At 40.0% G+C, this 22,943-nt stretch overlaps 2 protein-coding genes across 8 annotated transcripts in view; one reads left to right on the forward strand and one right to left on the reverse strand.

Moving 5' to 3' along the window:
* LOC133489834 (PALM2-AKAP2 fusion protein) overlaps positions 1 to 22,943 on the reverse strand; it is a 127,596-nt gene that overhangs the window by 80,963 nt on the left and 23,690 nt on the right. The gene's annotated exons all lie outside the window — the stretch shown is intronic.
* plppr1 (phospholipid phosphatase related 1) overlaps positions 15,396 to 22,943 on the forward strand; it is a 48,343-nt gene continuing 40,795 nt past the window's right edge. For both annotated transcript variants that reach the window (XM_061798999.1, XM_061798998.1), the window contains exon 1: positions 15,396 to 15,584. The gene's annotated coding sequence lies outside the window, so the exon portion shown is untranslated. The remainder of the gene's footprint in view (positions 15,585 to 22,943) is intronic.

Below are 22,943 nucleotides of genomic sequence, written 5' to 3' on the forward strand. Positions count from 1 at the left end.
AATGCTTATCCTAGCGCACTTGAAATGCAGACTACAGCTTGAACTGGTCGCCAGTCAATCCTATAGTGTACACATAGTTCAGTCGGGGGACTGATATTAAACTGAGAGACTGCATGGATTCCATTTGTCACCGTAAAAACAAGAACATGACAACACAACATGGTATTGCAGTCTGACAACAACCTGCCAATGTAGTTCATGCTGCTGTTTAACAGCACTCCTTCAATAAACTTGGAGAGAACTACAAGGGTCAATAATACTGTTGCTTTGCTTGGGAATGTGTGTGCCCCCCGTTTCTGGATACGCTGCCGAGATGTGTACCCCCCCATCTACTATTCCTTAATTCATCTCAGTCTCTCTCCATAATTTAGTCAGCACTTTCCGCTCTCTCGTCCTTTTTGCAAATCCCCTCTGACACAATGGTGTGACTGTGTGTCTGTCTCCCTTTGCTGACATTCTACTTTAAATACAACCATTTACTTTCAATCCACTCCCACGTCATTCCAAAACTATTCTGCAACAAGTTTGTGTATATAATCCGAACATGGCCAATGATTATCTAACTGTATATTAAGAGTTATTTTGAGATGCTTATTGCATATTACAGCTCACCACATGAATGAAATATAAAAACATAGCCGTTTTTGAGCACTTGCTAATGGAGCGCTTAGTACCAGCGCAGAGTAATCTTATTTGTGATTGGTTGACGCTTGCTATTTTTGTATAAGTATAATCCTATCAGCTACGGCGTTATAGCTTTCTGCCTAATGGTGTAGTATCATATTTCCCCCTTCCTTTCGCTAAGTACTTGTAAATTTGTAGCTTTTCGCGCAAATGAACAGTGAAAAATGAACTCATTATAGTACATGAACTCTTTATCACTGACAATGTGAATGGAATTTAAAAACTAAACCGTTTTTGATGAGCTAACCTAAACAGGCGGTCCGGTAAGAACGGGGCGTTCCCATCTTCAAATACAGGAACCCCCATGAACCCTATTCCCCTAATTTTAACCACTTTGAGGGATATTTTTGTTAGCTCATTATGTTGACAGAATGTCATTATTACAGTAAGTGTCATACAAGTGAAAAGGCCACTGTTACTAGAAAATGACCATCCATATATTGTGGGTTGTGTGTCTTCATATAAATAATAAACAGTTCACTTTCTGGTCTAGATTTTGTTGTTATTTTTATTATTGTCAACTTGAATTGTGGCGGCACGGTCGTTGACTGGTTAGAGCGTCTGCCTCACAGTTCTGAGGACCGGGGTTCAATCCCTGGCCCCGCCTGTGTGGAGTTTGCATGTTCTCCCCCTGCCTGCGTGGGGTTTCTCCGGGCACTCCGGTTTCCTCCCACATCCCAAAAAACATGCGTGGTAGGTTAATTGACAACTCTAAATTGCCCGTAGGGTGTGAATGTGTGTGCGAATGGTTATTTGCTTGTCTGTGCTCTGCGATTGGCTGGCAACCAGTTCAGGGTGTACCCCGCCTCCTGCCTGATGATAGCTGGGATAGGCTCCAGCACGCCCGCGACCCTTGTGAGGAGACGCGGCTCAGAAAATGGATGGATGGATGAACTTGAATTGTCATTTTGAATTACAAAAAAAAATAAAAATAAATCAAATAAATCAAAGAAAAGGCAAGACCAATTTTATCCATTATGCCCACTGAAGAGAGGTGTTCAACCTATCTATGTCTTACTACATTCCGTCATAACCGCCATGCACCATTTAAACGCTTTAAATGTTTGTTTCTACATTTTCAGCAACAGTATGATCTGAAATTTTTATCTCACACCATTTACCCCAACCTCTTCTTCTCCATAGACCACGCCTAGACAGATGCCGCTTCCGACCTATTGCCTCCATCTGCCTTCCACTATCACCCTCATACAACAGCCATACCCCTTGACATGTAGCATATCCGAGCCCTGTGTGCAGAGACACTCATACTGACATAAAGCTCAACAAGAGGCACAGGGAGAAAAGGGAGTAGGTCATTCCTGGGATGCGAAAGAGCGAAGGAGGGCAGGACTGATGGGTAAGGGTTGGGGGTTGTTCATGTTAAGATGAGTGTGAGAAATTGCAGAGGAAGGGTTAAAGGAGAGGTTAGATTATGGAGCAGTTGAAGGGGGAAAGGTGCACCGAGGAGATGAGTAGGCCCAGAGATGGAATAATGATGGCAACGCACAAACCAGGAGATGTTCAGAGAGGTAGGCTTAAGGAAACATCAAGATGACGGAGCAGCAGAGAATGAATTAGACAAGCACAAAAGTAAAGCACAGAGGAACCAAGTCAGCCTTACTTTCTGGTCTAATTTTACCCCCCAAATCCTATATTTTCATGACACTGGATCCGTGCAGAGATGATTGACCCTCATCCTGATGGAGAACAACACAGCCTTCGTAGGAACAGATGTTGTCAATAAGAAAGAAGCCTGAGACACCTGAATGGGGTCATGTCACCAGGGGAGGGTTTTCAATGGTTGCTATGGCAACTACAATTAAAGCATTTTGCTGTCAGAACTTGAGGATTTTAATTTTACTGTTGTATGTTTTTGTAGTATGTATTTGTTAGTGCTACTTTCTTACCACAGCAGTTTTCAAAGACAGGATTCCCTGTCTTTGTCTTGAAGATAGGCCTCTATAACAGGTCAGTGCTCAAAATGCAGGTTTATTGCACATTACCAGGACACGTACGAGTTAAAGGTACCCAAATGTGCATATTAGAAAGTGCCCCAAATAAGCCCAAATTCATATGCAGGCCTGCGAATCCTCTCTCGGATTTGTTTGCATGGGACATAAGAGAAAAAGGTGAGCGTGGCAGCTTATTTGTGTGATTAAATCAGTGATTAAGGTGGAGGCAACATTCAACGCCACTAGCGACTCGGAGGGCTAAATGCTTATGGAGGCAACGTGACTCAGCACACACACATACAAACAGAGTGAGCGAGCGAGCGAGAGAGTCCTCAAGGCAGTGAAGTGTCAAACAGAGACTGATACAAACAGAAGTTTCATGTGGACTTATATTTGCAAGTGTAAACCTATATGATTTGAATGAAAACAGTAATGTAAGGAAAAAATAATTTATTTTGGTATCAAGCAGATATATGGTGGCCTCAATGATAAATCATGTAGATTCACATGTGTAGAAAATGAATAATAAAAAATGACAGCCGTGTTTGCTTCTTTCGGCTTCTCTCTCCACAAGCGTCCTCTCAGATCTCTCCGCTCTCAGTCTCTGATTTTGTCTACTCTCCTCCCTCACAGCACTTTTATAGGTCAGTGAACACAGCACAGGCACAAATGTAAATGCAAATGTAAAATCCTTGTAAGAAACTCGTGCTAGCAGAGAAAAATGATAAATCCTGTTCATAAAAGGACTCTACAGCTTGCATTTACAAGTTGTGTGCCTCATTACTGCTTGAAAGGTCAAAGATGTCTCATCAACACAACTTTGACATCATTTATATCAGACAACCCTGTGAACATAAACCATACAGACTGACCAGCCACAACATTATGGCCACTTGCGCAATATAGTGGTATCAAATACAAGTGTAGTATCATTTCACGTCCACTTCCTAACCAGATGCATGACAAAAATGCCATTTTAAACAAGGACAAAAAAATGTGCATGAACCAGTGTACATCATAGTATCTTAATATTTATCATGCTCCAATGCAAGTATAAAATATCCACACTTCAACAACAAAGGGTTTAAAGCACCCAGAAAATAACCACATACTGTGTTTTTTTTGTTTGTTTTTTTGGTACATACACTTTCCTTTAAATTTACTGGGCATATAATCTGCTTCCTCTGATGTCTGCCACCTCACAGTGAACTGTGTTATGACAACTTAAAACTGATCAGCTATGGTAGAGGAAACATTTTTATAATTTTCAAAAATGTATCAACCACTGTGGGCCACCAGTTGGGCATCCCAGCTCTAATGCAATTATCCATCCATCCATCCAGCCATCCATTTTTCGTACCGCTTACCCACACTAGGGTCACGGGTGTGCTGGCCCCTATCTCAGCTGACTTCGGGCGAGAGGTGGGGTACACCCTGAACTGGTCGCCAGCCAATCACAGGGCACATATAGACTAATAATCATTCACACTTGCACACCTATAGGCCATTTAGAGTTGTCAATGAACCTACTACGCATGTTTTTGGAATGGGGGAGGAAACCAGAGTACCTAGAGAAAACTCACGCAGGCACGGAGAGAACAAACCCCACACAGGCGAGGCCGGATTTTAACCTGGGTCCTCAGAACTGTGAGGCAGTTGTGCTAACCAGTCGTTCACCGTTCCTCCCTCTAAATGGAACCAGTTGAGGTAAAAAAATGAACAAACAAACTCTCATTATGATGCAGTACAGTTCTACACCACCGCAAACTACAACCACATCAAACATTGTTCGAATACTAACTTTCGGAGTGTCAATCAAATATTCGCAATATTATCTTTAAGGAAAAATAGTTGATACAGCTCGTCTTTTATATTTTTTGTTTTATTCACTCGACTTGATCTGCTTACACTTTTAATGACTGCTCAGATGCAATTAACAGAGAAATTGTTAGAGTGAGCCACGTACAGTATATACAAAAAAATGTATGACATGGAGTTGTTTTGGTATTCAAAATAGATATAAAGAATGCCCCCGTATTATGCTTACAAAAACCTGATTTCTGTCCCAATTTTGGAAAAGATTAGCTTCATGATAAAAATTCACAATCACAAATTACATTCTGGATGATCATGGACAACGTTTTATTTTCAAAGACAACATCGGATAGCTGTGACTAATAATCTGTAGGTTGTGTTGAGCTGCTGTTGTGAGCTGTAAAGTGACTGTGAAATCATTATGCTTCCAGGTAAATAGGACATCAAAGCATCTCAGTGTGTCATCTGCATGTGATCTTATTGCATGTGATCCTATTCATAAAGCAGGATGACCTCACCAAATACTGGCAACCTATGCGTGTCGGCATTGTGACATTATTTTCCATTTTTCAATTTACTGTATATTGATTGTCATACTCTGCCTTCCTCCCACATTCCAAAAATATTGAAGACTCTAAATTGTCCTTAGGTATGAATGTGTGAATGGTTGCCTGTCTGTATATACTCTGCGATTGACTGGCGACTGCTCCAGGGTGTACCTTGCCTCTCGCACATTGTCAGTGTAGATAGGCTAAAGCTCAACCGTGACTTTAATGAGGACAAACGGTATAAACAATGGATGGATGGTTGGCTGATTGTGTCTGTCATGCTGTGTGACACACACCCTTTTCTGTGTGGCAATGCGTGCTTACACTTCATTAAAAATATCTACCTATAGTCTAACGAATGTTCAGTTGGGCGTTTGTTTTTCTTGTTTTAACGAAAACTCCTGAAGTTGAACTGAACAACATTAATTAATGTCTTGGCCAAGGCTTTGCTTTTTGCCACTGCGCATTCTTCTGCGAAAAACAAATTAACTTTCAATGTCGTTGCTATAAAAAAAAAAAAAAACTATCATGATTTGCACATTAAAATTAGTTCAGTAATACAACAGAGGAGGATACAAAGGATGAATGTATAATGAATATTTATGGAAACCTAAACATAGGGCTTCAGATTCTTCAGAGGATGCTTTTTAATTTCTTGAGTGCAAAAGAAGTTGAGTATGAGGTGGGAAAGGTGAAACATGCAGCCTACTCAAAAACAGTTATGAGTCTTTACATCCTTGTACAATATGCAGCAATTAGAGTGGATGGGCTCATGCGTGAGACAAGTCTGTTATAGTTAATGTGTTCTCAAAATGACTTCTCAAAAGTCGAACTATAAAGCCTCAGCGGATTGGATTATACTGTTGGGAATAGCTCGCATCAGCCAATCAAAAATAAGATTGCTCCGCGCTGGTACCAGGAAGACGCCTGCTCTCCAACATCAAGTGCTCGCAAATGTCTTAGTTTTTGTATTTCGTTCAAGTTGTGAGCAGTAATACACAATAAGCACCTTGAAATAATGTTTAATATATGTACAGGGGCCGTATTTGGTCATTTCTGGCCACAAGAAAAACCCAGGTATGGGGTGATACTAGCCACAGCCATGTAGCTACTGTAGATTTTATTTAGAATATTGTTTATTATCAACTAAAAAGTGTGAATTTGAGAATTGTCTCTGTTTTCCTGAGCTATATAGTCTTCCTTTAAGAACATGCCCGATTTGGATAAGGTATAGATTAAAATAACACATGGGCCGTTGTGCAGTTCCAATCCAGTTACCGGACCCTTTATGATAGCTCAAACAGTAGGCTATTTGACTCACATACTTTACCGACTGGCACCTATTAGATGTTTTCAATCAAGACACAACACAGAGTAAAAACTATTTTAAAGGGATTACTGCCAAGAACAAAAGCAAAAGACCTTGTGAAGATGCTGGAAAAACAATCAATGCTGAACCATCCTCCAAGGTTGCTGGCAGAAAAACACCCCAGAAGCTCTGCTTTTTTTCCCTGTCCTCAGAAAGCATTGGCTATCTACAAAAACTGTAAATTTTATGTTGAACCACAAGATATTCCCTCAAAAAAGAAGTTTAAATCTGGGCTAAGGAAAAAAAATTCTTAGCCTTTCACAAGACTCCAGTAAGTCACTGGCCCCGGCAAGGATAATAAATGAGGACTCCATTAGGCCTCGTGATCAGAACTTTGGGATTTAAGGGAATCTGCGATGGATTCTTTGAGTTGTTTTATGGCTTCCCTTGCTTTCGCCACCTCTCTCTTATGTCTTCACATTCCTCCTTTTGTCACTGCGCGTCCCTTAACTGAATGTGCTTTTCTGAAGGAGCTGAGCATTCCCACCCCTGGCATCATCGGTTTGTTGGTTGCTCTGACAACCATGCAGCCCAGTTATTTATAGCAGCAGATGAGCATGACTCCCACAATAAATGCAAACTGTGAAGGGATTTTTTTTCCCCCATAATTTGTGAATTTACCTCAGAACAGTACCGTATTTTCCAGACCATAAGGCGCACTTAAAAGACTTAAATTTTCTCCAATATGGACGGGGCGCCTTATAATGCGGCGCGGCTTATGTATGCACCGAGTTCCAACATCTACAAATGTTTTTATGTGATGAGTGCTCCGCTTGACTTTTTTTTTTTTTTTTTTTTTTTTTTAAAAAGCATTTCCTGCCGACACGCTGCTTACACAGAGGAAAAGCGGACATGGCTGAGGATAGGGGAAGGGTGCGTGAAGGAGGACGCTAAAGCCACGCCCCCAGTAGGTATATAGCGCCGGGGTGTGCATTGTGCAAAACAACATCGGTTTGGCTAAGGGACCCCGAAAATGGCACCTAGAAGAGACACGCTTACGAAGCACAGTTTAAACTGCAAGCTGTCAGTTACGCGGAGGAACATGGGAATCGAGCAGCCGCGAGAGAATTCAAGATCAACGAATCCATGGTTCGCAAGTGGAGGAAGCAGGAAAACGAACTTCGCCAAGTCAAGAAGACAAAGTTGTGTTTCCACGGAAAAAAAAGAAAAACAAAATGCGGAAACAAGGCGAGGTGGCCCGAGTTGGAAGACCAACTCGAGGAAGCAGGAAAACGAGCTTCGCCAATCAGGAAGACGAAGTTGAGTTTCCGCGGAAAAAAAAGAAAAACAAAATGCGGAAACAAGGCGAGGTGGCCCAAGTTGGAAGACCAACTCGAGCAATGGATTAATTAGCAAAGAACAGCCGGGAGAAGCGTCTCAAGTCACCATTCGACTGAGTGCAAGTGAGGAAGCTTGCCATCATTCCGGGAGGCTTGACTAAGGAACTCCAACCGCTGGACATGCTTGTAAACAGGGCGTTCAAAGTGAAGTTGCGAGCGCCGTGGAAGCGATGGATGACAGATGGCGAACACAGTTTTACTAAGACTAGGAGGCAGCACCGGGCGAGTTACACCACAATTTGTGAATGAATTGTGGATGCTTGGGCTAACGTGTCTGCTTGCACTGTTCTTTGAGCTTTCGTAAAAGCCGGCATCATTTCTGAGGAGCCGCACGGCAACGAGACTGACTCGGACAATGACGAGAGGCAACCCGGCGTGTTTGATGGAGAACTTGCCCAGCTGTTCAACTCGGATACAGAAGATGAGGACTTAGATGGATTGATCCAAAAATAACGTGAGTACATTGTTAAATACTTCAATAAAGAACAACCGAAGTCAGTTTTGCTCCCGCTGCCTTTTTAAAAACATTGTTTTAGCGTGCATGCATGCTACCGTATGTTTTAAGATAGCGTATGTTTTACCATGCCTGCGCCCAATAATGCGGTGCACCTTATGTATGTGTTAAATACAGAAATAGACCCCGTAACTGAGACTGTGCCTTTTAATACGGTGCGCCGTATGGTCGTGAAAATACGGTAACTGAAAACATGACTTGTGAATAGATTTCATTTTGATAAAACTGAATATAATTGATCAAAATGTAATCTTCATATATAACAGCAACAGACAATATTCCCACCAAGGCCTGTGGACAAACCATTCATCTGATAGTCAATCACCTGTTGCCAACTAAGTCATTAGCTCTGCAGTTTAACATTGTGGATCTCATGAGACATTTTGGGACAGAGAAGATGGTAGAGCGATGGCAGATTGGCAACAGCTCGACTGAATGGACAGGAGATGGCAAGGGAAGTCAGTTAATTGCATTGGAAGTAGTTGGCAGGAGTATAAAGCATCAAGAGAGGAAGCCGATAATGAGCAGAACCGGTCTACGGGCATTGTTCAAAAGGAATGCAAAGCAGTTGTGACTGTAACTCAAGAGGGTACATCATTCGAAGAGTCAATCCCGAGCCAATGCTAAATGGAATGCCGTTGTTTCTCTGCAAAATGGATCGAAGGGAAACCGGTTCAACAGTCTGTGATTAATACTATGAAGACAGTCCATCCATCCATCCATCCATTTTCTGAGCCGCTTCTCCTCACTAGGGTCGCGGGCGTGCTGGAGCCTATCCCAGCTATCATCGGGCAGGAGGCGGGGTGCACCCTGAACTGGTTGCCAGCCAATCGCAGGGCACATATAAACAAACAACCATTCACACTCACATTCACACCTACGGGCAATTTATAGTCTTCAATTAACCTAGCATGCATGTTTTTGGGATGTGGGAGGAAACCAGAGTGCCCGGAGAAAACCCACGCAGGCACGGGGAGAACATGCAAACTCCACACAGGCGGGGCCGGGGATTGAACCCCGGTCCTCAGAATTGTGAGGCAGACGCTCGAACCAGTCGTCCACCGTGCCACCTGAAGACAGTCCATGGAGCCATATTAAGGATACAAATGAAGGAGAATGTAGTTGGAGCATAGGTGACCGAGATGAAAGGCTTGAAAACGATGCGTAAAAAAAAAAAAAGGCAAATAAATTAGTCTGATTTTGGCATTATAATACTAAATATACCATGAGAGAGCAACGGTAAACAGTCATTTTCCTGCAGACATACACTCAGGAAATAACACCAAAAAAAAAACATTACAGCGTAAGCATGATGAGACATGCTTATTTGTAGTAAAACATGTCTGCTGATTAAATAATGCACACTTTTAAACGCAAATTACTGCTACTGTCATGTCATGCAATTACAGTACGTGCACGATATTTATTGTCTTTATGTGTGTGTGTTATTTGTTTGAATAAGCATTACAAGTCTCTCCAGGAACGCTGATCACAGCCAAGGCCGGCACGTCACGGGCAGTCTGTTCCGTCGCCATGGAAATGGGGTGCTCACAAGCTTAGGAGCCTCTGAGAAACCAAACACTGTCTGATCAATACGCTTCTCCAATAATGAGACCACGCACAAAGCCCAGATGAACACTGTGCCGTGCAACAGTTCCAGTATTGTGCAAACGCGCCTGTGGATCGGAGCTCATCTTTAGTAAACTATTCAAAAACCTAATCAAACAGTGTACAGAAAGACTTTTGAAACGTGAGGAATTATTTCACCCAAGAATAACAAAAATGTAAAAATTTACACCATGTTGTATACAGTACTTTATGCAGGAATTGTGTTCATCTCAGTCCAAAAACTCTATTGAGCTTAGTTTATCCTTCCATCCATCCATTTTGTTGACCACGTATCTTCATTGGGGTCACGGGTCTCAGTTGACTTTGGACAAGTAGTTGGGTACACCCTGGACTGGTTGGTAGCCAATCGCAGGGCAGATATATTAATCAAATTCAAACTGATATCGCAATGTAATGGAATTCAATTATCAAATGGCAAAGGATGCAATAAAAAAAATAAAAAAATGTGACATGCGAGCGAGCACGACAGATAGAGAGAGGTGTGCCACCCAAAATTTAAAATATTGTCTATTATCAACTAAAAAGTGTGAATTATAAAAACCTCATATTTCCTGAGCTAAAGTCCTTGACGGTTGTTATCTAACAAGTGAATCTTCGCAACGCTTTTACTAGAAGTTATGAGAACGATAATCAATATAGTTTACCATTGAATTGCTTTAATTCTCAAACCTTGGTGATGAAAAGCATCACTTGTGTCACTCTCAACTTCATGCTCAGTTGACACTGACAGCAGTGCTACTGCTGCTGGCAAGAATGTGACATTACATGTTTACAAGGCGCTGTGTTTTTCAATCAGTCAATATTCTACTGTGGTTGAAGGTTTTTCATTTTACAATTTAATATTGAAAGAAAGATACAGTATGCTATTCATATCAATACATTGTAAGATTTAGGCCTGACATAAAGGAAGGAGTTGTTTATATGTTGAATATATCCAATGTCGTGCTGGTCATGCTATAGAATGATTTATTTCTTGTGTTTTGTGAATAATGCTGAACATAACAAACTTGCCCCTAAAAATAAAATTTAAAAATCACATCCTAAATTGCAATAGGAATATTGGTTAAAGGTCCCCCTGCATCAAAATCCTTTTTTTTTTTTTTTTACTGTTTTATGAATAACAGGTCTGTGACCTGGTTTAAGTTTGACATCTATGTGGTTTGTCGATTGAATGGAAAAAAAAGACAATTAATGCATATGGCTGGCAAAACGACCGCATCAGATTTCTGTGTATTTATTTATTTTAATTGTTTATTTCTACAGGGATAAGGCACAATAATTCAAAGAAATTGGACCAGCGCAAGGTTATTAGAGTAAAGGAAAATGTACAAAATACCTAAAATTAAAATTGAAAAACATTTTCGTGAAGGAAAATAAAAATGAGAATGTTTTTTGAAAAACAACTAACTAAAACGACATTTTTTGTTTGCAAAACGAACTAAAACCAACTATAATTACAGTGTAAACGCCCTATGTTTTCTTTGTCAATTAATTTTATAAATGAGCTGTCAGCGTTAATGTTAAATGTATTTATTTCGGAAACATACATAGATACATAACGGATACGGAGGGAAGGTCGAACAGCCATTTGGGAATTGTCGTTAACTTACTGTGTGTCACCTAGAAATGGTGTCAATGGGCAGCGCTGTCGTATTGACTGCTCGCCAGACTGACAGCCAGACCAAGCGTAAGTTTTGCCGCGAAGCTAACTTTTACGTCCAATCTGTTTTTTGTTTTGTTTTTTTTGCTACGTGTTGCTAACGGAAATGTTCTAGATGGCTACCGACGCTCATGGACGCAAGAAGCTGTTTAGTTCTCTTTTCCTGTATTTTTACGAATCGTCCATTCTTTGTGAAGTTATTGTTTCTTTCTGAGGCGAACACATTTACAAATATAACAGATCAGATTATTAATGCACCGTTCGCTTCCATTCAACTCTGCCCACTCTCTCTGTGTTTTGATATGCTAGTCATCATATTACAGAAACTCTACACGAGGCTGTTGAGTCTGAGGGAAGCTTTGCTAGCAGATTAAAAGACTAATGCCAAGCTTCCAGTGTATGGCATGACAAACTCCAAGATGAGGTGTAAGCTGATATTTCCATGTGTGAGTACACTACAGTATCGTGTGTAGTGTCCAGAGCTTCTGATAATACAACAGCTCCTGGAGTGGTGCATGCACATCATGGAGTAATTTGTCAAAATGCAGATATACTGTAAATACAGTTTATACAATGTGCAATGTGTTCTTCACTAGTAGTGGTAGTCCTACTGGGCCATCACTGTACAGTAGTGCTACTGCGTAAAATACTTTCTGTATAGGGTACACACACTGGCTATCATTCCATTGACCACACACACACCACACACATTGACCTGCGATCAGCCTTATCTTATGTGGTTTTTGGCTCTGACCGTTTTTTGAGGAAAAAAAGAAAATCACCCTTGGGACATGACACAGAAGGACTCAGGATAATCTTCTAGAGACATCTGATAATCGGGCTTTTACTAACTGTTGCTGTATACATATTTTTCCCATAGGCTTGAACGGTGCAAGTTTTTTAAGTGACCCTTTTAACATTGAAGATAAGTATGAAAGAACAAGTCATTACCGCATAAAAACACTCATGAATGATGTGGGTGTAACGTTAAGGTGAGTCATAAATGAGCTTCATTCATCATTTTTTTTAAACATTATTATAAGACTGTAAAAACAGAAATAGCTAAACACTTTAACTTAGAATGCATACAAGTAACGCTGGAATCATTCAACTTTTCACCAGAGTTGAGTTATTTCGTGCAACTTTCATTCTTTATTCTTCATTGAATCTTAACAGCCCTTGTTGAGGGCTGGAATAAGTGTGACAGAAAAAAACACAAAAAGCCAAACACACAGAGTTAAAAGAGTGAGGCTCACTTGAACTGAAAATTTATAGTCATGAATGACAACTTTTCTAACTGAAAACTCTAAAGTTTTGTGCAACTTTAAATGCATGCTTTTTTCAGTGTTAAAGTTTTGTTAAAATTGTACAGTTTGACTTTAGGGACTCAATTTTTGAGGTTACATTGTACTTTTATATTAGAGGCCATTTTTGCTTAGTGTTCACCCATTTTTTTGGCATGTTTTCCACCTAATATAAAGAACAAACAAAACCATATTCACAGAGTTTGCACTTGATATGAATGCTTAATTTGTCTAAGCGCTCTAAACATGATTGTGCTGATGCATTAGACAAAGTGAATGCCTGACAAGCTAATGGGCCAAACAAGCACCGATTTGCTCCTCTGTGTCACCAATGCACCGAGTTTACATACTTGTGACTCAGTCATCTACTGTATTTGTACAACACCCATATGACCTTTCTATTCTAAACAAGTATCTCAAACCCCCACGTGAGTGCAGATGACCTTTGTTTTTTTTAAAGGAATAGGAGAAAAATACAAAGAGTCAGCTGAGCAACTGAAGAAATCATATGATGAGATTTAAACGTATTCTTCTTAATACCTGCTGAGCTATTTGGACACAAATGCCTCAGTCTTCAAGCTATCTTGCACAAATGCTCTGCACTTACACAGAAGGAATAATGCTGGCATCCAATGGAATAAATATAATAAATTGCTTCTTCTGAGGGTGCCGTCAAAACGTTCTCAAATAATTCTGAATGATTTTGCTGTGGTAGTGTATATGGTATGGGAAAAATAAAAATTCATTTTTACTTTTATTGTTACATTTTTGAGGCAGCTTTTTTATCACCTCATTAGATTGTGTGTGTACCCAGTCTTGTGGTACCTCACCCACAATCTGTACCAAATCTGATATCCAAACCAATTTTAATGTACAGACAGTGCATATCATGTTTTTACATCAATCTCAAAATGTTTCTGCACTGTTTAGTTTATATGACGGGAAGTGAGCTGGGCAGGAAAAGAAGACTGAAGAGGGGTAGACAGAGGACAGAGTGTAATGTAGCGTGCCATCTAGAATCTAGATCACTGAACACACCAATGTTTTCTTCACTTGCTTCTTGTAACGTCAACGTGCATCACAGTATTCCATGTATCTGTCCCACCGCAGTGCTGACAGCCTTATTTCAGTGCTAATCACGTAAGATTTTTTTATTTCCTATTATGGGATATACATGTATATCAATATCCATAATCACCATACTGGATGGTTACTGCTGCACGTCGAAAACTTGACCATCCAATCAATTCAATGCTGCTTATCAGAATCTAACACTTTTAGCTAATCTGTGCATCCAACAAAACAAATGTATTGGGTCTGCATGATACTGTTTCAGAAAGCGGCAGATCTAAACTAGCTTCTAATTCACAGGCTCTGTGAGGGGCCTGGTATGATATAAATTAGCCTGACTGTTATGTAGCAGTGGGCTGGAAATTCAGAACGGCTCGCTCTCGGGCACATTTTAAGAAATAGGCAGATAACAAAAGATTTACTTGTTTGTTTAATCTCATGCTTGATGGATGGGTCGGCACTCCAGAGACCCAACTACAGTGTTTGTATACAAGCAATTAAAAAGTCGTTTTTTTTTTCAATAATGTGGTCCTTTTAATATAACAAGCACTCATTATGATGCAGTTCAGTTCCACTGTAAATGACAACCAGACTAATAAATAAGTTGTTCAATTAATACATGCCTTTGCAAAAATAACAATGATCATTTATGCCAAATTGACTGGTTGTACTTAATGAAGTGGACTGGTAGGGTTAGTTTCTTTATATTAAAAAAAATAAAAAAATAAAAAAATAAATAAATAAATTGCTGGTGACAATGTCAGCAAGTTGGGCAACATTTGCCGCCAGCTAAGGATACTTGTCGACAGGAGAATATTCCTTGGCAAAAGGGCAGGTGCTGGACCAAAAAGGCAAAAGCCTGTGCACCACTTTGGGTGGATCTGTGCACGTCCCTGCCATGCAAGCATGGGGAGAATGTGCAAACATAACCCAGATTTGAACTCTCAAAGATAGGCTATTGGAAACAGAAGCAAGGTAGTCTGATATTGTCTCTTCATCTCCTGTCTCAACCTTTGGTCTTTTCCTCTTTCTGAAGAAGCTTTTTTGTTTTTTGTTACATTTTGACATGGGTACATAGGCATCCGATTTCAACATAAAACACCTTTCAGACACTGATGTTTGATAAGGTATTTGTTGAGCTCTGTGACAAATGTACCACGGACATTGGAACCGCGATGTCCATAAAGCACTGGCAACAAACTTAATTGTGATAGTTTTGGGCTCTGCATAGCCTACCATTAATATTCATGTCGTCAATTTAGTCTTCATGTCATTTTGGGGAAATCTGCACTGTTTCTGATTATTCTTCAGAATTTCTCTCATCCACTGTGTAATTCCACATGAATATGGCTAAGCATTGGACAAACCCCAATGGAATAAAAACAAGTAATATTCGTGGGGTTGTAAAGGGCAGCCTGGCTGTGAATAGACGGACTAGACAGCCCACTTGCACGGAACACAAGGTCCCTCCAGCGAGTTAAGCACGCTCCGCTGGAGCCCACTGTGCGTCTTGTCCCCGCCCTCCGACAAAGCACAGCATCCGTCCTCATCCACGCCGCGTGATGCCCCTCACATCCACGCAGAGCAGCCCGTGGAATAGTAGGAGTTGGACTAGTGGGAGTATAGAAGCGCTCTTCACGCCTTCCTCGTCTTTCATGGATTCGCCTTTTTTCCGGAATATTGCTCCATCCCATCGCGGTAAGCGTGCGCGTCTGCGTGATGTCGTGGCCGCCGCGCGGTGGGGGGGGGGGGGGGGGGGGGGGGGGGGGGGGGGGGGGAGAAACACGCGCGCATACACACACACAAACACCGAAGGGGTTGGTGTGGCGCTATTGTGTGATGCCGAGGCAGGCAAGTTGGGGCTTTAAACGCGAGGGGCTCGTTTGGTTGCAATGAAAACGCTTTCAACACCAGTAAAGACGGTGTTAAAAATAATAATAATAATGAGGGTTTGAATGATTGTTACGATCGTGTTGGTATTTAAGGGGGGCGACACCTGTCTCTCCAGCAGCAACAGTGGTCGTGGATGCGCGCCCCACAACACGCCCTACACACTTACATTATTGGAGACTCGACATTTTCCTAGTATGCGCGTATCCCACACGTATTCGGTGCACATTTGTCGCTTTTCTTGCACGACAAATGCTGCTAAATGAATATAATTTGGCCCTCCCCCACCCCACCCCCCCCAACACTGGAGGCTGACACCCCCCACTCTCAAACCCCCCCCCACTCCCCCTTTGTGGACTCAAGGCGCAGTTGATGCCTCTCGGATCACTCAAAGGCTGAAATCTCACGCTTGTTAAAATGAATCCAGGAGCTGTAACCTTGCAATTAATTCAGGGCATCGCCTTCTTTGGCATCTTCCCAGCTATAAGTGCACTTCATTTGGGTTCCTCTTTAAAAAGAGCTCATTCGAACGTTGGGGAACGCCATCCTCTTGATTGTATTTTCATCTCTCTGATGCACATTGTGCACCTTCTGTATTCACGAGATGATGCAAATGTATGTTTTAGCAATGTGCTCTGCCAGCATTTTCCTTTAAATGAGCATAAAAGGTTGCCGTTTACAAATGAGTACTAGGACCATCCTGAAGCCCCCGCCCCATAAATAAATAAATAATTACACTAAGGCAGTGGTACATGAAAGAATCACTGCCTAATTACAGTTCAGTTGTATTTAACTTTTAAGGTCAAAACATTTGCATTTAATCTTTAACAGCTGTTTATTTTCAAACATTTATTGAGGTACAATTGTTATCCAACTTTTATATGCAATTTTAATTGCATAATTAAGTGCAGTTTTTTAAATTTTTTTAGTATATTTAACCACAATAGTCATTTCAAATTGCATAATTTTACAGTGGATTACAATAACATAAAATATACCTTCTAAGAATAAAACCTCTGTCCTTCCCTTGATGTAGCCTACTGTGCTACTGTGTTTTAATGTTGGCTATTATAGTGGCATTTGGAGAGTTAAGTATTTTTCTAGGTGGTACTGGATAAAACAACAACAACTAAGCAATTCAAGTCATAATTTATGAGAATAAATGTTTTAAAGCTAAAACATATTTGAAAGATTTATTTTCAATTTTAATTACATAAGAACGAAGTTGTATATTGTGGAGACAAAAAGTACAGTGAACCCCTACGAAAAGCTGTGAGAAATTGATGGTCCCCCTTTCAAATGGTTTCCTCTGATAACATTACCCTTAAAAATTAATTTCTTCCAGGTGAAGAGGGTGTACGCTGTCACTTTGCAAATACCAATTACTACTGTCCTATTAGACATTTGTTACTTTTTCTTTTTTGACAGTGTCAATCATAGATACTCTCATTTTGAATAGCTATACCGTAATACGAACCATCATTTGTCGGACACTGGCTGTACTTACCGTCGAGCAGCTCGCTGTTACCAGCCATCAGCTGTTAACGGGAGCGTAATTATCGGTAGCGAATGCAATTAATGTGAGGTGAGAGGTGTTGCTTTGATTCTATTCTATTCTATTGATTAGGTTGGATGGTTGGTCAACAGGATTATACAAAACCTATTTAACCGATCTTAAAGCCTTTTGAGACGAGCTAGGCAGGAATCCTTTCAATTTTGGTGCAGATTTAGTAGATTGAGGAATTTATGTTCAGTTTACATGGTTCCAGTCTGCTTGACCCACCAGATCCAACAAATGTAGCTGAGATTGAAAAATTTTAATGCATATTTATGCCACAGACAGGAACAGGTTTAGAATTTATGATAGTTGGACCTGAGCAGATAAAGGAGAAGAAGAAAAAAAATCACTCCTGAAACTCTTTAAACCATGGGATAATATTTCAGAGACATCTAGTAGTCGGTTTTTTGTGGAGTGACATTCTTGCTATTTTTGTAAATAGGCATCATTTAAAAAAGGAGCTTTGTATCAGATGATTTCATTAGATTCTGCAGGTGTACTGAATTAAATAACCAGTGAAAGTGCGGAGCAAATGTGTGTTTTAATATTGCATCGCTGCAAAATGTGCCTGTGGAAATCAATATATGAATCCCTTAAAGTCAGTAAATGAAATCAAATAGTAGCATGATTTGCCAATTTATTCGCAAAGAAACAGGATTGCTCACCAGATTATAGGGGGTGATGGAGAGATGGAGATGTTACGCGAATTTGTACGTAAATCAAAATACTAGTAAATAGCAAAGTCATAAATACAGTACATGATAAACCCTTCTAGGCCATCCATTTACATCGACAAGAAAAAATAGTAGGTGTGGCGGTAACAGTTCATTGCGCTTCTTGAAACGTTGTATGCCACTACGTTCACAAACTGAGGACCAACAGTAATACTTGTAACCTTGTAAGTCAACACATTGTATAGTACTTTATGTTGGTCAAGTGATGCACATTTTGAAGTACCTTGCACACCAGCTAAAACTGACATTAGTTGTAACTCCATGCGTGTTTCCATTAGCATTTAATCTTACATTTTCCCTCGATATTTTTACATGCGGCAGCACAGTGAAATATGGGTTAACACGTCTGCCTCATAGTCATGAGATCTGGGTTTGAATCCCCATTAGAGCATCTCTATACTGTATGTGTCATTTGAACGTTCATCCCACGCTTATATGGATTTTCACCTTCCACACCCTCCCATAAAATGCTTCAGGGGTTAATTGATGACTCTAAAACTGTAAATTGCCAAGAGATGTGAATTGGTTGTTTGTCTCTGTGCCCTGCGGACTGGCGACTAGTCCAGGGTTTAGCCCGCCCGCCTCTTGCCCAAATTCACCTCTGGTAGAATTCAGCTCACCTGCGATCGAAATCCGCACAAGCGTTATAGAAAATGGATGGATGGATTTTTACATGCTATTTATTTACTTGCGTGTAGATTTGTGAATTGTGTGCGCTTGGCAAAGGTTATATTTCATCAGACGGATAGACGGATGGCAGGTGGTTGGGCATCAGGTCAGCCTATCAGCAAGACCAACTTTTGTTTTATGTCTTGTTTTATGGTGATTTTTTTTGTTACGTTGTAAATAGTAATAACAGAATTGAAATGCCAACATTTTTTGTTTTTTGTTCATAGATAGGGTGTGTGTGTATATATATATATATATATATATATATATATATATATATATATATATATATATATATATATATATATATATATATAAAACACCCATTTCTTTGTTTTGTTTCATTATAAAATTACTCTTATTTTCTTATGATTTTATAATGATTATCACTGATAGCCAACATCAAGAGTAAACTGAGACTTTAATCGCCGTTTGCATTCTTTAACATGCAGTGCAAAAAAAAATATAAAATAAAAAAGACATCTGTAGAGTTTCCCATCTTATTCAACAGAAAATGTGAACCTCCTGTTAATTTCTGCTGTTGGAGAGATAATGATAATGGATGGATGGCAGGTAAATCACATTTTAAACAAGTCATTTAATTATGGATTCTAATGATCTCTGGGATCACCCACTGGAGTCTGTTTCATGCCTGGGACAAAACTTTGTTATCAGTTGTTCAATACATAGAGTGTGACATATATGTAGCCCGCTGTGTGCATTTTATCTGCTGCTTGTTTGAGGCTGGCATATTTGTCATTTATTTTAAGGATGCACTGGATGAACAATGTAAAAAGTCATTAGTGAAATTGCTCTGTGTTACTCATGAGAAGACTGTAGATTGTATGGCTTAAAACACCCGACACACACATTGTACTGAGACTGCAGGATGCAGTGGCTTCTGACGTCAGGCTGGTTATTGATCACACACACATTACACACACACACGCACAAATGATTTAGTGATAGCAGGTATTTGATTACCTCGAGATGTGCGTGTGGGGGTTGGCAGTGTGATTTGGCCAGTGGAGTTTTCCTGATTGGATAACAGATCTGTCAGTGATCCCTGAGGGGATTGATAGGCCCTAAGGTGAGATAAGAACTGCTCGTGGAGAATGAGTCTTTCCTCTCCCCATACATCATCTACTACTTTAATAGTTTTTTTTTTCGAGGGAAAGGAAGAACACATTAGAAATAGTGTAGTTGGTAGACCAGATTGTATTAGGCTTGATTGATTTGACGCTAATTCTGTGGATAGTTCATGCTGAAACCTAAAAACCTAAGCTTAACAGCCCCGACTAATCTATACAATTAATCAGAATGTCATTGAATACAAAGACTTTGAACGCTATTGTGACAGCACACAAGAGCAGAGCAGATATGGAAATTAAATTCATTTTGAACCTTTGTAACAACAATTTAGGCAGCATGGAGTATTGTGGTTAGCACAATCGCCTCACAGTTCTGGGTTTTAATCTTATCCACCTGTGTAGGAAGGGTTTACATATTCTCCCTATGCTTGAGAAGTTTTTTTTCTGGGTACTCTGGCTTCCTCCAAGATTCCCAAAACATGTGATATGAGCCTAATAAAGACAAGCACTATTGGAAATTAATGGAGGAATGGTAACAACAACTGCAGCTACTTGAGAATGAACACGTTAACTGCACCGTTTTAACAATCCACACCCAGTGTAGCAATAGAATAGTGATTAGATCAGATATAGCTTTCTCAGCTCATTCAGCAATGATCATTGTTTGTGTTTTGCTTTTTCGGAATGGTTATTCCCAAAATGTGTCCCCTGTGATATCAGCATATCTCACCAGACCTCAGCGTAACTCAAAAGAGCATTAGATGAGAGTTTTGCTTTTTCTTTGCAACACTTATTCCAAAAGAAGACTAGATCTAACAAGGTGTTGAGAGAACAAGAATGTAAGAAGATAAAAGACAACTGGAAGACACATCAAGTAGTAAGACTCCAGCGGTGTCCCAATTATTTTGTCCAATGTGAATAAATTGTACATATTGTCACCTATTAATTGCATTGTTCTCTTTTTGTTTTACTTAAGTAAGTAAGTAAGTACTTTGTCTAATATCCAATAACTGGACTACTGCCAAGGGGTTAATCAATTCTATCTATTGGAGAGGATATAAGTCTTTATCTCTTCCAGGCATTCGTGTGCAACGGTGGTTCTGTTGTTGATGAGCTGACAACTAGCTGAGAGTTTGATTGATCTTCTTGATAGAAGTTCCAGGGCAGCTTGTGAATAATCTGCGCTCCCACTGAGGAAAGACATAAATCACAGGAGTTTGAGTGCTTGAGGAAATGCATTTTTCCCCATTTTCATTTTATTTTCTACATTATGCAAACCTACCTGCAGCTGTTTACCAGTGTATGCAGCACAACCCCCTTCTGATTTATTTGACTTCACATGACACAAAATTTTAGTCTGAATACAATCCAATGTAAAAGCCATATCTGATCCTAATTTTGAATGTTAAATGATTGTATTTATCACTTAAAGCTAATGGACCTTAGGGTGGTCTGTTTTCCTTAATTCCTGCCTTAGAGTGTGGGCAATATTATTAACAGCCACTTTACTGCCCCTGTTAGACTCAGTGTTGCAATGTATTTTTTGTGCTGCATTCATGTCTTCTTAAATGGAACTCAAAGCACTTTACAGTGTGTCTTACACACACAGACACATAACTAACACTGATGGTAGAATGAATGAGGGCTTCTGTGCCATTGGGTTTCCTCTAGTAGTACAAGAAATTCTTAAACAGGTTTGTTTCTTTGCGTTTTCACTTACAGAGGACAACGTGGTCAAATACCCGTTCACACAGACCTGCAGAAATCACTGAAAATGCTGAAATACGCTTGCCAAGGGAATCCGTGAATGACAAAAATATGCCAACCAATCACAGGGTGCTGATAGACAAACAACCACTCACATTCACACCGATAGGTTATTTATAGTCTTGAAATGACGTAACAGGCATGTTTTGGGGATGTCGCAGGAAGCTGGTGCATGTGCAGAAAATCATGGGGAGAAGATGCACACTCCACACAGGAAGGCCTGAGTTGAGATCTGAAACCCAAAAGCTCAGAACTGTGAGGCAGACATTCTTACAACAGCACCAAACGACCAATACTGCTGGAAGCACTTGTGATATGGTGCTGTCACATATGAAGATGCTTCTAACTCAAATATCTTTGAACTTTGGGGGCATTTGAACTCAAAAGTACCACTGTAACTAAAATCCTCAACATATGTCCTTTAACAGAAATCGCAGTGATTTTTTTTAAAGGAGGTATGTTAGTAAGCAAAGTTTTCTTTTTTTGCCTCATGGCGTGAGAAAAAGCAAAATGCTCAAACATGAATCAGCCTCAGAAAAGCCCAGGGGAGGAATGAAACATACTATTTATAGCAGCAAAGATGCTCCATTGGCAAGAGAGGCAGCCATGGGACAGTTCTGTCGGCACTAAATTGTGTGAAGTGCAAATGAGGAATGCAAAAGAACTTGTGGACATTTATCTCCCCTATAATTATTTCACATTGAATGTATAGCCTCCAGAATAAATACCCTTTGTCACACTATTTTTAGCATCCAAAAATTGTATGGTTAAATTAGCCCGTGGTGGCTTTGCGCAGGCTGCATTCATTCTGGGCGCAGAGGGTAAAACATTACATCCCAGTCAACAGGTAGGCAGAGCTGCGCTAAGTTTTGTTGGACGCAAGGATTAGTGTTAGCTAACAAACACACCATGACAGTAATGGACAAGAAAACAATAAGATAGCATCGCTTCGAAATTATTGAAAAAATAATAACAATAATACACATTTTTTTTTAAACCATTGTAAATTATAGTGTAGTCTATACAAAGTAGGTTTTTTAATGTCTGAATAATTCTGTGTCATCATTGTTCTCAGACATCAAAAGTCTGTCAGACCGGCCACTTGAGGATCTGTCGAGGGGACTGCATTCATCCAATATTTAAAACTTCTTTTGGACCAATTTTTATTTTAAAGCAGTGTTTCCCAAGCTTTGTTCAGCTATGGCACCCATTTTACATGAGTGAAATCTACTGTAACTGCACACCACCAAACAAAAATGTACTTTTTAGTTTTTAATTTAATTTCATAGATGACCAAAGATAAATTTGTATTTAATAAATCATAATTTTCTGACGATTTAAGTGAAAT

Source organism: Phyllopteryx taeniolatus, chromosome 15, assembly GCF_024500385.1.
Source record: "Phyllopteryx taeniolatus isolate TA_2022b chromosome 15, UOR_Ptae_1.2, whole genome shotgun sequence".
NCBI classification, from domain to species: Eukaryota; Metazoa; Chordata; class Actinopteri; order Syngnathiformes; family Syngnathidae; genus Phyllopteryx; species Phyllopteryx taeniolatus.